Source organism: Ascaphus truei, chromosome 1, assembly GCF_040206685.1.
Source record: "Ascaphus truei isolate aAscTru1 chromosome 1, aAscTru1.hap1, whole genome shotgun sequence".
Taxonomy (NCBI): Eukaryota; Metazoa; Chordata; class Amphibia; order Anura; family Ascaphidae; genus Ascaphus; species Ascaphus truei.
The window spans coordinates 543484931-543489729 of record NC_134483.1 but is presented as its reverse complement, the minus strand read 5'-3'; positions in this window follow the sequence as shown (position 1 = coordinate 543489729).

Genomic DNA, 4799 nt, shown 5'->3' with positions numbered 1-4799 from the left:
AGGTGGTGGGGATGGTGGCGGCCGAGCCCGCCTCTCACCCCGCGGGAGAGCGGCACACCGAGCCCGGGGGAGAGCGGCACACTGAGCCCGGGGGAGAGCGGCACACTGAGCCCGCCTCTCACCCCACCGCGGGAGAGCGGCACACTGAGCTCAGGAGGATGTCAGTGGCCCGGAGTCACCGGGGCACGGGGGTGGGTAAGGTGCTGTGCCGGACAGTCATTGACTTTGCCCGGGAGAGGGGGTACTCGGCGGTGATCTTGACCACCACGTCGCATCAGATTAACGCTCACCGGCTGTATGAGAAGATGGGCTTTAGGTGCACCCGCACCTTCTCTGCACCAAGTCTTATATCCAAACTGATTGACTTCAGGGTCCTGTCCTATCAATACGACATCCCCACAGGCAGGTAAAGCTGTACCCCCACAGGCAGGTAAAGCTGTACCCCCACAGGCAGGTAAAGATGTACCCCCACAGGCAGGTAAAGCTGTACCCCCACAGACAGATAAAGCGGTACCCCCACGGGCAGGTAAAGCTGTACCCCCACGGGCAGGTAAAGCTGTACCCCCACAGATGGATAAAGCTGTACCCCCACAGATGGATAAAGCTGTACCCCCACGGACGGATAAAGCTGTACCCCCACGGGCGGATAAAGCTGTACCCCCACGGGCGGATAAAGCCGTACCCCCACGGGCAGGTAAAGCCGTACCCCCACGGGCAGGTAAAGCCGTACCCCCACGGGCAGGTAAAGCCGTACCCCCACGGGCAGGTAAAGCCGTACCCCCACGGGCAGGTAAAGCCGTACCCCCACGGGCAGGTAAAGCTATACCCCCACGGGCAGGTAAAGCTGTACCCCCACGGGTAGGTAAAGCTGTACCCCCACGGGCGGATAAAGCTGTACCCCCACGGGCGGATAAAGCTGTACCCCCACGGGCGGATAAAGCTGTACCCCCACGGGCAGGTAAAGCTGTACCCCCAAGGGCAGGTAAAGCTGTACCCCCACGGGCAGGTAAAGCTGTACCCCCACGGGTAGGTAAAGCTGTACCCCCACAGGTAGGTAAAGCTGTACCCCCACGGGCGGATAAAGCTGTACCCCCACGGGCGGATAAAGCTGTACCCCCACGGGCGGATAAAGCTGTACCCCCACGGGCGGATAAAGCTGTACCCCCACGGGCGGATAAAGCTGTACCCCCGCGGGCAGGTAAAGCTGTACCCCCGCGGGCAGGTAAAGCTGTACCCCCAAAGGCAGATAAAGCTGTTCTCTGTCTGTCTCTGTGCAGGATGGGGGCACTACTGTTCCTTAGTGTGAATAAAGGTGTGTACACCTTCATGGTTTAATTGTTATTCTTGATACCTTTTTCATACTCGTACTGTGCTTTGCTGGTTCCTATACGCACCTGGTTCAGCCATCCATACAAAAGGTGTTCTGAGTTGCAAATGTGGTTAATTGCTCCGCCATTTCCCCTCATTCTCACTCCACCTTCATTCCCCCCAACTCATTCCCCCATTTTTCCCTATGGCCTCTCACTCCCCCTCCTCTCATTGTCTCTCACTCCCCCTCCTCTCCCTCATTGTCTCTCAATCACCCTTCTCCCCTAGCATTGTTTTACTTCCCTTTCCTCCCCCCAGTCTCTACTCCCGTCTCCCATTGACACTCCCGTCCTTCCCTCACTCTTTCACTTCCCCCTTCTCACCCCCTTCCTTTCCCCATTCTCTCACTTTCCCCTCTGCCCTTCCATTTTCTCACTTCCTTCTCTCACACCCCTCTTCCCCCATTCTCTCTATAGCCTCCCCCCTCCCCATTCTCTCTCACTACCCCCTGCCATGGTGGCAAACACCGTACGTTGTGGCCCTGCCATAATCTGCTGCCACCTCCTGCCTCCACCATCGCTATGTTGCTCTCTCCTCTGCTGCGTTGCTCCGAGCGCCCAGCTGGTTACCTGACCCGAATCCCCTAAAATGCTGCACCCAGGGCTTATCTTTCCCCATTGCCATCTGCACTCTATTCCCCTCCTCCCCCTCTCTCACATCTCTTTAACACCCCAACCCCTCTCTCTCTATGTTACACTCACTTCCTCCTCTCCCTGTCTCTCATTCTCACCCTTCTTCACCTCTCACCCCTGGCCACCTACAGCAAGGGACTGTTGGAACTGTTGTGATTGGGCCCTATGTGTCAGGGGCCCGGGCCCATTGCCAGAGACCTGCAGAGGGAACCTACTGTAGGGCATCTGCGGAGGTGCCTGAAAGAGGGGGACCCAAGATGGTTAAAGGGAGGCCACCCTTTTACAGCAAGCAAGGACTCTCTTTCAGGCCCTTTATCAGACTCCTCTACAGGCACTGCCACAGTCCCCTGCAGGCCGCCTCCATGCTCCAAGACTGCAGGTAGGCAACCTCCCCTTTTTCTTCCCTATTCTGTTGTGGCCGTATCTGCTCACCAGTCCCATACCAACCCCTACCTCAAAGACTATGCCTACCACCCCAGGACAATAACTACCCCCCTTCCCTGTCTAAAGTTACCCCCAGGTTCATACTTCCTACACCCCCTTCCCCAGGGTTCATAACTCTCTCGTTCCCCCTCAGGTCTATAACTACCCCCCACCCCGCCCGAACCATAGCGCCTACATCCCCCAAGGTTCCTAACTATCCCCTAGTCCATAACTATCCCCATCGGTCCACACCAATCCCTCCCAGGGCCATATGTACTCCCTCAGGCATATAAACCCCCCCCCCCCCCACGAGATCAATAATAATCCCCCAGGACTACATAAGTACCCCTCCAGGCACAAAACTACCCCTGCACACATCCATTACTACCTCCTTAGGTCCATACCACTCCTCCCCTTAGATCCACAACTAACCAAGCCCACCACTTTCATGTCTACCCCATCCCTTAAGTCCATAACAACTCCCCCCCCCCCCCAAGTCCCATATCTTATTCTTCCATATAAGAAGGAGAAATCAACCACTCTCCCATCATCCAAAGCCCATATCTCAACTCATCCATATCTCCTCCTCCCCCCCCCAGGCCCTCATCTCATTTTAGCCCTCCCATATCTCCTCCCCACCGGGCCCATATATCCTTCCCCCCCCCGTCCATATCTCCTCCCTCCTATCCCACATTCCTGTGAAGCGCTATGTATATTTATGGCGCTATATAAATAAAGACATACAATTCCCCATATCTCCTTCCCCCCCAAGGCTAATATCTCCCTCCTCCCCCAGCTCATATCTCCATCCTATCTCCCTTCCCCCCACCCTCACTCCCTCCACACTCCCCTTCCTTCTTTTTTTCTCTTTCTCTCTACCCCCTCTCCTTCCATTTCCCCACTCCCACTCTTTTCTGTCCCCCTCTTCTCTCTCTGTGTCTATATCCCCTTCCCATCTCTTCGATTTCTCCCCCCCCCCCCTATTTCTGACTCCCTGGCCTGACCCCACTGTGCTCGTTACTTAGTGGCCCCTCTGCGCACACACTGTGAGAACTACAAACATAATGGTCGCCTTGCGGAAGCTCAGAGTGCGCCGCTGCATGTGCTAGTGCTGTCCATTTAATTTTCATTTAAATTCACACCCCATAATGCGGCAGAGAATTATGGGACATGACTTTCCAAACCCCGGCATTGATGCATCAGAACTGCACTATTTCTAACTGGTTCTCAGAACCATTAGCCCGTTTACCGAAGTGTTCTGGAGAAACGGTTGAATATCGGAACTGAAAATAGCTGTGTAGTTACATTAGTTATTTAGTTATGGTTACATCAGTGCAGTGGCATATTGGGCTATTGGCCATGTTTGCTTAATTGGCCTGTAGCCACTTTATTATGGAGGTGGGGTAGGTGTCCCAGGTAGGGAAGGTAAGGCTCCCGAGGTGGGGGAGGGGGAGTTTATACTGCAATACCATACAGTGAATAGTTATAGTGGCGAGAAAAAGTTTGTTCAACACTTGGAACTTTCACATATTTCAAAACCAAAATGTTATTAGATCTTAATCTAAGTTCTAATAATAGATAAAGATAAACACACACAGATACCCAACAAGCTCTGAGAAACCCCAAACATTACAACTTAATATATATATATACATGCATACCCCGCATTAACGTACGCAATGGGTCCAGAGCATGTATGTAAAGCGAAAATGTACTTAAAGTGAAGCACTACTTTTTTTTCACGTATCGATGCATGTACTGTACTGCAATCGTCATATACGTGCATAACTGATGTAAATAACGCCTGTGTAACATGCTCTATAGTCTCCCCGCTTGTGCACAGCTTCGGTGCAGGTAGGGAGCCGGTATTGCTGTTCAGGACGTGCTGACAGGCGCATGCGCGAGCTGCCGTTTTCCTATTGGGCGATATGACCTTACTCGCGAGTGTACTTAAAGTGAGTGTCCTTAAACCGGGGTATGCCTGTATGTATATAAGTGCCAAAAGGAGTGCTAGTGGGCATGGCTAAATGTATACAACCAAAAACAGACAAAGATGCCCAAAGTTACTTCCAATGTGACAAAAATACACAGTGCAATACCTATATATCTCTTGTAAAAGGGTCATTTACTTTAACCCTTTGGCCAAAGCGTCTTAAGCCTGCTGACCCTTTCGAGGCATGACCATAGCAGGTCCTAACACTCCCTGGGTTCAAATTCTTATTAACCTGTATAATTACAGGAAGAATTATCACATTGGATCTGTCGTAACCTGGCAAAATTAAACTGACCTGCCAACTTGGAAAGTGTTTCATTTCATTTTGCCAGGTTACGACAGATCCAATAGCATTGAGCATCTTTGTCTTTTTAATCGATAAA